Raw genomic sequence first — 11,515 nt, forward strand, 5'->3', positions numbered from 1 at the left:
ACACGGTCGAATGCCTTCTCCAAGTCCACAAAACACATGTGGACTGGTTGGGCAAACTCCCATGAACCCTCGAGCACCGATGGAGAGTGTAGAGCTGGTCCAGTGTTCCACGGCCAGGACGAAAACCACACTGCTCCTCCTGAATCCGAGGTTCGACTATCGGCCGGATTCTCCTCTCCAGTCCCTGGCATAGACCTTACCGGGAAGGCTGAGAAGTGTGATCCCCCTATAGTTGGAACACACCCTCCGGTCCCCCTTCTTATACAGAGGGACCACCACCCCGGTTTGCCAGTCCAGAGGTACTGTCCCCGACCGCCACGCGATGTTGAAGAGGCGTGTCAGCCAAGACAGCCCCACAACATCCAGAGACTTCAGGTACTCAGGACGGATCTCATCCAACCCCGGAGCCTTGCCACCAAGGAGCTTTCCAACCACCTCAGTGACTTCAGCCAGGGTGAAGGATGAGTCCGCCTCCGAGTCCCCAGCCTCGGCCTCCTCCTCGGAGGACGTGACGGTGAGATTGAGGAGATCCTCAAAGTTTTCCTTCCACCGTCGGACAACGTCCCCAGTCGAGGTCAGCAGCTCTCCCCCCGCACTGTAAACAGTGTTGGTGAAGAACTACTTCCCCCTCCTGAGGCGCCGGACGGTTTGCCAGAATCTTTTTGAGGCCGTCCAATAGTCCTTCTCCATGGCCTCCCCGAACTCCTCCCAGCTCCGAGTTTTTGCCTCCACGACCACACGGGCTGCAGCATGCTTGGCCCGCCGGTACCCGTCAGCTGCCTCAGGAGTCCCCCGAGCCAGCAAGGCCCGATAGGACTCCTTCTTCAGCTTGACGGCATCCCTTCCTTCCGGTGTCCACCACCGGGTTCTGGGGTTGCCGCCGCGACAGGCCCCACAGACCTTACGCCCACAGCTCCGAGCAGCTGCATCGACAATAGAGGCCGAGAATGAAGCCCACTCGGACTCCATATCTCCAGCCTCCCCTGGAATCCGGGAGAAGTCCTCCCGGAGGTGCGAGTTGAAAGCCCCTCTGATAGAGGCTCTGCCAGATGTTCCCAACAGATCCTCACTACACGCTTGGGCCTGCCAGGTCTTTCCGGCTTCCTCCTCCGCCAGCGAACCCAACTCACAACCAGGTGGTGATCAGTTGACAGCTCAGCCTCTCTTCACCCGAGTGTCCAAGACACGCGGCCGGAGATCAGAAGACACGACTACAAAGTCGATCATCGACCTCCGGCCTAGGGTGTCCTGGTGCCACGTGCACTTATGGACACCCTTGTGCTCAAACATGGTGTTCGTTATGGACAAACTGTGACTAGCACAGAAGTCCAATAACAAAACACCGCTTGGGTTCAGATCAGGGAGGCCGTTCCTCCCAATCACCCCTCTCCAAGTGTCACTGTCGTTGCCCACGTGGGCGTTGAAGTCCCCCAGGAGAACAACGGAGTCCCTGGTCGGTGCACTGTCTAGTACCCCTCCCAAGGACTCTCAAGAAGGCCGGGTACTCGAGTACTCAGCACTGCTGTTCGGCCCGTAGGCCGACACCACAGTGAGAGACCTGTCCCCGACCCGAAGGCGCAGGGACGCGACCCTCTTGTTCACCGGGGTGAACTCCAACACACAGCGACTGAGCTGTGGGGCAATGAGCCCACACCAGCCCACCGCCGCTCCCCGCGGCCAACGCCAGAGAAATGGAGAGTCCAGCCCCTCTCAAGGAGTTGGGTTCCAGAGCCCAAACTGTGCGTGGAGGTGAGGCCGACTATATCTAGTCAGTAACGCTCAACCTCCCGCACAAGCTCAGGCTCCTTCCCCCCCAGCGAGGTGACATTCCATGTCCCCAGAGCCACAGTCTCCATGTCCGGAGATCCGGTCGCCGAGGCCCCCGCCGTCGACTGCCGCCCAGATCTCTCTGCACCGGCCCCATATGGATCCTCCTGCGGGTGGTGCGCCCACGTGAGGACGGCCCCACGTCGCTCCTTCGGGCTGAGCCTGGCCGGGCCCCGTGGGGGGAGGCTCGGCCACCAGGCGCTCGCTGGCGAGCACCCACCCCAGGCCTGGCTCCAGGGTGAGGCCCCGGTGACGCCGATCCGGGCGACATAACTGGCCTTGCTGGTACATTCATCATAGGGGCTTCTGAACCGTTCTTCATCTGACCCGTCCCCCCGGACCTGTTTGCCTTGGGTGACCCTACCAGGGGCATGAAGCCCCCGACAACATAGCTCCCGGGATCATTCGGGCACTCAAACCCCTCCACCACGATAAGGTGACGGTTCAAGGAGGGGCTATCCTTGGGTGGGATTTACCTGTGCTCATGGACCTGTTGAATGAAAGTGAGTTACCTGGGGAAGTTGACTCTGGGGGGAATGATGACTGTTCATTGTATGTGTCTTGTCCTGTTCTCACCCGAGCACAGGCAAAAGCCGGGGTCCAACCTCTGCCAGACTTTGACAGTAGTCTGTGTGAGGGCGGCACCAAAGGGCCAAGAAAGTCCCGTCGTCAGCGGCGATTTGAAAAACAAATGTGGTCTTTAAAACCTGAAAATGTTGATTCTTTTGTGTGGAATGTGCCAGAAAATCTTGTTGAGTTGCAAAGCCAGGATGAAACCTTGAAATGTCTGTTTGCTAAGGTGGGAAAAGAAACAAAGGACTGTTTAAACCAAGAGAAATGTGTTATTGACAATGGAGTTTTGTACATTGTTGGTAATAAGTGCAAACGTCTTGTTGTTCCACTTAGCTGTAGGACCCTTGTCATGCACCTTGCGCACACAGTTCCGTGGGCAGGTCACCTCGGTCGACACAAAACCGTTTTGCGTGTGAGTTCCCGGTTTTATTGGCCGTCCATGTACGCCGATATTCAAAAATACTGTGCTACCTGTCCTACCTGTCAGAAAACCTGTCCTTTGCGCAAATCTGACCGTGCGTTTCTACAGCCTCTTCCAGTGATTTCGACTCCCTTCCGAAGGATCGCCATGGACATTGTGGGGCCCCTGGTGAAGAGCAGCAGCGGGCATCAGTACATCCTGGTCATCTCGGACTTTGCCAGCAGATTTCCAGAGGCCTTTCCGCTGAGGACCATCACTGCACCTGCTGTCCTTCGAGCCCTTGTCCAGCTGTTTTCCAGGGTTGGTCTACCTGATGAGATCCTCACCGACCAAGGCACCAACTTCACATCTCGTCTGATGCACCTTTTCCAGCAGCAACTGGGCATCACCTCCATCAAAACCACTCCGTACCACCCACAAACTGATGGACTAGTCGAAAGATTTAACCAGACACTGAAGAGGATGTTGCAAAAATTTGTTCATGATACCGGCAAGGACTGGGACCATTGGCTATCCTTTGTTTTGTTCGCCTATCGAGAAGTCCCACAGGTGTCAACTGGGTTCTCTCCATTCGAACTGTTATATGGCTGGGATGTGCAGGGACCACTAGACCTCCTCCGCAAACAGTGGGAGGGCCGACCAGCCATGCACGAGGATCGGAGCATTGTCCAGTACGTCCTGGAGATGCGAGAAAGACTGACGGAATATCTAGAGGAGGCGGAGAAGAATCTGCAGGACGCCCAAAAAGCCCAGAAGGCCTGGTATGATCGCCAAGCCCGCAGTCGAGAGTTCCAACCTGGCCAGAAGGTGCTGCTTCTCCTGCCATCCTCCACCAACAAACTTTTGACAAAATGGCAGGGCCCTTACACTGTCACACGTAAGATGGGGCCAGTCACCTACGAAGTTCTGCACCCTGACAAAAAGAAATCCAAACAGACATATCACATTAACCTCCTTAAGGAGTGGAGGGAGCGTCCAGTCCAGACTCCAACAAAAGCCCTGTTTGTCAGGAAAGTGGGCGAAGAAGAGGACGAGGAGGAGCCGGACATGGGACTGGAGGGATTGACCAACACTGCTGCCCCAATGCTGGTTCATCTTCCTCCTGAGCAAGCCGCACAGCTACTACAGACCCTCAAGGAGGTGTCCTCTCTGTTCAGCGCCAGCCCTGGCAAGACTGCAGTTGTCGAGCACATCATCCGCCTGAAGAATGGCCGTCCACTCTGTCAAAGGCCTTACCGTGTTCCACAGCAGCTCGTGGGAAAACTCCAGGATAAAATAAAAGAAATGCTGAAGCTTGGAGTCATTGAGCCTTCCAACTCTGAGTGGAGCAGCCCTGTAGTCATTGTATTCAAGAAAGACGGGTCACTCAGGATCTGCATTGACTTCCAAAAACTGAACTCTGTGTCCGAATTTGATGCATATCCGATGCAGAGGATTGATGATTTGCTGGAAAGGATCGGTGCAGCCAAATACATCACCACGCTGGACCTTTGCAAGGATACTGGCAAGTGCCCCTTGAGGAGTCATCACGGCCTTACACAGCGTTCCAAACACCTGCTGGACTGTTTCAGTTTACTGTGATGCCGTTCGGGCTGCATGGAGCGCCCGCTACGTTCCAACGTCTGATGGACCGAGTTCTCCAGGGATGTGAGCATTGCAGTGCAGCTTACCTGGACGATGTTGTTATCTTTAGTGAGACCTGGGAGGATCATGTCCAACACCTCTCCCTAGTCCTGAAGAGAATCCAGCAAGCTGGCCTGACACTCAATCCGGCAAAGTGTGAATGGGCTCGGCAGGAGACACGCTACCTTGGCTACCAGATGGGTCGAGGGGAGGTGAGGCCTCAAATTGACAAGGTCGAGGCAATCCTGAAGTCTCCAAGGCCACGCACAAAGAAAGAGGTGCGCTCTTTTCTTGGGTTGGCAGGATGGTACTGAAGGTTCATGCCACAATTTGCAACCATCGCCGCTCCCCTCACTGCACTCACTGCCAAAAACCAGCGAAACCCAGTCATCTGGACAGAAGACTACGAAAAAGCTTTCAACACCCTCAAAGCTCACCTTTGCTCATCTCCTGTGCTAAAGAGTCCAGACTTCACCAAGAGGTTTCTGGTTCAGGTCGACGCCTCTACAGTTGGCCTGGGAGCAGTTCTGGCTCAAGGGGAACCAGGAGAAGAACAGCCAGTACTCTACCTGAGTCGCAAGCTCCAACCACGTGAGACCCGCTACTCTGCTGTTGAGAAGGAGGGGCTGGCCATCAAGTGGGCGTTGGAAAGTTTGCGATATTACTTGCTAGGACGAGAGTTCGAGTTAGAGACCGACCATCGAGCCCTAACATGGATAAACACCATGAAGGACCACAACAGTCGCCTGACCAGATGGTACCTTACCCTTCAGCCCTTCAGGTTCTCCATTCGACACCGTGCCGGCAAGATGAATGTTGTGGCTGATTACCTGTCCAGGTTGCCCCACAGTGTCGAACTTCCGGAAGGGAGGGATAATGTGACGGAGCCAGTCCGTCTATGATTTTAGGTGGCGTTTCCCCCCCTACACGTAACCGCAGTCTACACTGACGTGCCCGCGCACACACGCGCTGATTCATCCCGCACACACGAGTTCACTCCCCGTTTCCCGCTGTTTCATTCATTCGCGCCGTATTCACTATTATCGCCTTTTCCCCTCTTTCCTCCGTTACTAATTCTCCAAGGTGCCACTTGATTGTTTCATACTTGTCTCTTACCTGTGCGATGACGCGTCTCTCTCCTCCGACGCGGCGCCTCTGCCAAACCGAGCCTCTATTTCCTGTTGGTTGAAATAGGCGCTGTTCGCGCCGTGGTGCTGACCATGTGACGCGCGTTATGTAATATGATTTTCTTTACGTTTTTCAGCTATTATTTTTGACATTAAATGTATATTATTACTGTGTGCTCAACGTAGCATAGACAAGGAGGTTTATTGTGAAATTGTTTGTCTTTATAATGATTTTGATGTGTTGCTCAGTGGGAAGAGGTAGGGGCGTATAAAAGGGAGCCGTTCCTGGCTGTTAATCAGTCATCCACCGGTTACAGAGCAGGTAACGTCGGTGCGCTGAACAAGGATATTAAAGGGGACAGTTAATGCTGAACTCGACCCTGTTTCTTTGCTGTACATACTTTTTGGACTGTTTTGCTCACTGTAAATATTTTTGCACTGTTTTGGGGATTTTTGCACTTTGGACACTGGCACAATAAACCACCTGCACTTGGAATTTCGATCTTGCCTAAGTTTTTAACAGAACCCCGCCACACCTAGGTTAGACCTGGGTGAGATCAGAAACAGCATGAGACGATCCAAAACTTAGAAAATCAGAACCAGAAACAGTACGAGAAAATCCAAAACCTAAACAATCAGAACAAGCAACAAAATGAGAGGATCCAAAACTTTGAAAATCAGAACAAGCAACAAAACGAGAGGAACCGAAACTCAATAAATCGTGTCCAGGAACTGATCAAGAGGTTCCAAACTTAAACAATCAGACAAAGATCTGTGCGAAAGGATTGAAAAGTCCTCGGTTAAGAACCAGAAGCTACAGATCAGGTTTAGATCGGGTTTTCAGACCTGGTTAAACCTGGTTTAAACCTGGGTTAGACCTTGTTTAGTCCTGGTTTAGACCTGCCGGTATTACGACATCCGTCCGGTATTATGACATGTCTCTATTTACTGTATTTTTGTTTAGCACTCATGCCTCACAGCAAGAAGGTTGTGGGTTGGATCCCCGGGTCACCCGGGTCTTTCTGTGTGGAGTTTGTGTTTCTCTTCGTGTCTAGATGAGTTTGATGGTGGTGTTCGGAGGGACCGATGGCGCCGATTGACATGGCAGCCGTGCTTCTGTCAGTCTGCCCCAGGGCAGCTGTGGCTACAACAGTAGTTTACATCAGCAGGTGTAGAGTGAATGAATAATGCTGAATAATGTTCTGTAAAATATCTTTGTGACAAAAAGCGCCGTCTCTATTCAGACGCGCCGCTATTACAACATGTTTTATATTTGTGACTACAAAATAAATAAACTATTCAAAATATTTTAAAATATATCAACATTTCATCATTTCTAAATCTAGTTATTGAAAAAAACTAAATCACACACAAAGTCGGAGCTCTCCTGAAACTCTGAGAGAATCCAAACAACAAAAACGTAGAGCTGTATCATAATAATTTAGTAAAACAAACCAAAAACTACTCTGGGTGATATATCGATACAGCAGCCCACGATATCGATACTGTATCATCACATTAAACCATACGATATATCGATATTTTTGCACACCCCTAACTGGAACTGATGCTGAGTCTGAGGACAACGACGCAGAAGAGTTTGTGTGGCTCCGTTTCCCTCCGGAGGTCGAGGTCGAGTTGTTCAGAAGTGACACGAGGATAAAGAACTGAAGTGATTTAGTGATTTGGAGGGAAACGGAGAGTTTGTTCAACTTGTTCTGTTGTTTCTAGTTTATCTGAAGAACTGTCAAATATGTGACGTTAGGGTTAGGGGTGTGTGTGTGTGTGTGTATATGTGTGTGTCAGATGCCCTCCCGCTACATAGAGATGAAGACAGAGGAAGAGAAGAGGGATAAAGAGGGATGGAGACAAGGAGAGCACTAAAAAGTGACAAGTCCTGATGTGACTAAACCAGGACTGAACCAGGACTGAACCAGAACTGAACCAGGACTAAAATATGGACTGAACCAAGACCAGGACTAATGTAAAACAGGACCGAATCCCTCCTGTAATTATGACAAAAATAGAACATAGGCGCCTCAAAAACTTCACATTTCATTTTTATTATTATCACTGTGTTTTACTCACAGTCTGTTTGTCTTTCAATGATAAATGACTCACATCTAAATCCAAAATACAAACTGAAAATGCTGAAATCCGGAGTCCTTTTCCTCTTTAGACGTCCACAGATTGTAAAGAAATCGCTAGGCTCCAGTCAAATGAAGCTCATCGACGCTGGCGGTTACAGGGGAGAATTCAGAGCTGCATTTTAGGAATCGATTTACAGACAAAACAGCAAAATGAAAAACCCGGGATCACGTAGAGCGGATTAATACGAACATTTTAAGAGCAGAACGATGAGGCTCGCAGCAGCAGTTACGGCCGACACACACTACAGGATTTGGAACCATTTTTAAACGTGCGACAGGAAAGCGAACGCCACAGACACGAGGAGAATCTTACGAGACTTTAAATCCCCGATCGCAAAGACTGAAGCGGGATCTGTGTGCAGACCTTTGTGTCACCTGTTTCCTGTCTACAGTAAAACCACTCACTTTGAGACTCTTCAGTGTTCAAAGATCAGACTGTGCACTTCTAGTTCACATACAAAACAAAACTGGGTTATTATTATTATTTGTGAATTCAATTTGTATTTCTTTGTGTCAAACACCAGGACTTTTCTGAAAATGAACAGGTCAGACTTTACCCGCCCCTTTACCTGAGCAGTGAGGCCCCGCCCCTTTACTTGAGCAGTGAGGCCCCGCCCCTTTACCTGAGTATTTTCTGAGTAACTTTCCTTGAATCAGCAAAAACAATGAAGTCGTGCAAATGTGTTGGGGACGTTTCAGCCGCTGCTTTCACAAACGCTCTGATGTCGGGCGGTTGTCCTGTCTCCTCCCTCTCACCAGGAGGTTGTGGGTTAGACTCCTGATCTCTCTGATCTAAGCCCCTCCCCTTCTGTCCCAGGTGAGATCGACTAGTTTTGTTAATTATAAAAAAAAACAACATTAAACGTTCAACATGTGAAAGCTTCCACAAGAGCAGACCACCTCTCTGTTGCCATGGTTTCCATCTAATATTAATACAGATGGAAAAGTACATCGTAATCACCGGGAAAATGATTTAGCTCCTCCCCTCTGGGACGATGACATCATCACATTCTAGAATCTAAAATAGTTTTGGAGCCTGAGAAGCTGTCGCCGTAGCAACGTGATGTTCTAATGCCGCCCTGGATCTCCATGGTGATAGAACTCTGCTTGATGACATCATCAGAGAAGCACGACGCTGCTTTAAAGTAAACTTTGAGTGACACAGTGAAATAAACACTAAAGTGACAGAATACTTTTACTACTGCTACTTCAAAGCAGCGCTCTGCTTTATGACATCATCAGTAAAGGACAAGCACAAAGCACAAAAGCACTTACTGTTTTGAAGAAGATTATAAGTATAACACGAAACAAACACTACAGACACAGAATACTGCCACTTCTACTGCGTGTACTGTGTGTACTACAACTACTGCGTCTACTACGACTACTGCGTGTACTACGACTACTGCGTGTACTACGACTACTGCGTGTACTGCGTGTACTGCTACTAGAGCTACTACTGCACGTTTACACTAGAGCTTTTCTCTCTCTTTACTGCATATTTAAACAGAAAAATGCCCTGGTGGTTTTTTAGAAACTCTCGACCTAAGGTCAAGCGCCAAATCTTAGAGGCTGAGAACCAGGAACTGCACGAGAGGATCCGAAACTTAAAAAATCAGAACCAGGAACAAAACGAGACGATCCGAAACTTAATAAATCTGAACCAACAACAAAACGAGACGATCCAAAACTTAGAAAATCAGAACCAACAACAAAACGAGAGGAACAGAAACTTAGAAAATCAGAACCGCAACAAAACGAGAGGAACCGAAACTTAGAAAATCAGAACCAGCAACAAAACGAGAGGATCCAAAACTTAGAAACTCAGAACCAGCAACAAGACGAGAGGATCCGAAACTTAGAAAATCAGAACCAGCAACAAGACGAGAGGATCCGAAACTTAGAAAATCAGAACCAGGAACAAAACGAGAGGAACCGAAACTTAGAAAATCAGAACCAGGAAATGCACGAGAGGAACCGAAACTTAGAAACTCAGAACCAGCAACAAAACGAGAGGAACCGAAACTTAGAAAATCAGAACCAGGAACTGCACGAGAGGAACCGAAACTTAGAAAATCAGAACCAGCAACAAAACGAGACGATTCAAAACTTAAACAATCAGAACCAGCAACAAAATGAGACGATCCAAAACTTAATAAAACTGAGCCAGCAACAAAATGAGACGATCCAAAACTTAGAAAATAAGAACCAGCAACAAAACGAGACGATCCACAACTCATTAAATCATAACAACAAACTGCACGAGACGATCCAAAACTTAAACAATCGGAACCAGGACCAAGACGAGACGATCGAAATGCTAGTAAGTCAGAACCAGGAACAAAACAAGACGATCCAAAACTTAAAAAATCAGAACCAGAAACAAAACGAGACGATCCAAAACTTAAACAATCAGAACCAGGAACAAAACAAGACGATCCCAAACTTAGAAAATCAGAACCAGCAACAAAACGAGACGATCCAAAACTTAATAAAACTGAGCCAGCAACAAAACGATACGATCCACAACTTAAACAATCAGAACCAGGAACAAAAGGAGACGATCCAAAACTTAAACAATCAGAACCAGGAACAAAAGGAGACGATCCAAAACTTAAACAATCAGAACCAGGAACAAAACGAGACGATCCAAAACTTAAACAATCAGAACAAAGATCTGTGCGAAAGGATCGAAAAGTCCTCGGTTAAGAACCGGAAGCTACAGGAGGTGAACCGAATCTTTTTAGGCATCATCGACTTACACTTCGAAGAAGAGACCGACAGGATCTGCTTGCAGCAGGAGTCACTGGAGAAAGTTCAGATAAGGTGTGATGAAGCAGAAGGTGAAGTCTGCCCACACCTACGAGATCTGAAGGAGGAACGTCAACAACATGCTCAGCTGAAAGCCTCCCATTCAGAGCTCCTCAAAACTGTCACCGAGCTCAACCAAGAGAAGGTGAATTTGAAGGAGGAGCTCGAAACGTTGAGGACAGGAGTCGGTTCCTCAATTTTTTTTTTAATCTTATAAGAAGCGCATGTCCGAAGATCTGAAATGTGTGGAGAACAGGTTATCGGAGGAGTGTAGAGAGACAGAGAGACAACGACAGAGGAACACAGAACTGTCGGAGGAGATGGAGATTCTCTGTGATGAGCATGAAAAGATCAAACAGGAGAAAACACGTCTGCAGAGCAAATCCAGCAGATGTGTGAGGAGCTGCAGAAAGCCCACGCCGAGCTGGAGAGCTCCACGAAGACGTTAGCGGAGCAGAGGAGAAACCAACTTCTCACACGACTGAAGGACAAATCGAACTCCACGACGACAAAGAAGAAGACGAAGACAGAGCGCGAGAGGAGAGGAAGAGGAGACGAAGGAGGAGGAAGGGGACAAACTAGATGAAACCCCAGCTCAGACTGGGTTAGACCAGGGTGAGATCAGGTTTAGATCGGGTTTTCAGACTGGTTTAAACTGGTTTAAACCTGGGTTAGACCTGTTTAGTCCTGGTTTAGACCTGCCGGTACACATCCGTCCGGTATTATGACATGTCTCTATTTACTGTATTTTGTTTAGCATCATGCCTCACAGCAAAAGGTTGTGGGTTGGATCCCCGGTTCACCGGGTTTTCTGTGTGGAGTTTGTGTTTTCTTCGTGTCTAGTGATTTGATGGTGGTGTTCGGAGGGACGATGGCGCCGTGGACATGGCAGCCGTGCTTCTGTCAGTCTGCCCCAGGGCAGCTGTGGCTACAACAGTAGTTTACTCAGCAGGTAGAGTGAATGAATAATGTGAATTGTTCTG

Source organism: Boleophthalmus pectinirostris, unplaced genomic scaffold, assembly GCF_026225935.1.
Source record: "Boleophthalmus pectinirostris isolate CB_2022bp ecotype Guang Dong unplaced genomic scaffold, ASM2622593v1 HiC_scaffold_14, whole genome shotgun sequence".
Classification (NCBI taxonomy): domain Eukaryota; kingdom Metazoa; phylum Chordata; class Actinopteri; order Gobiiformes; family Gobiidae; genus Boleophthalmus; species Boleophthalmus pectinirostris.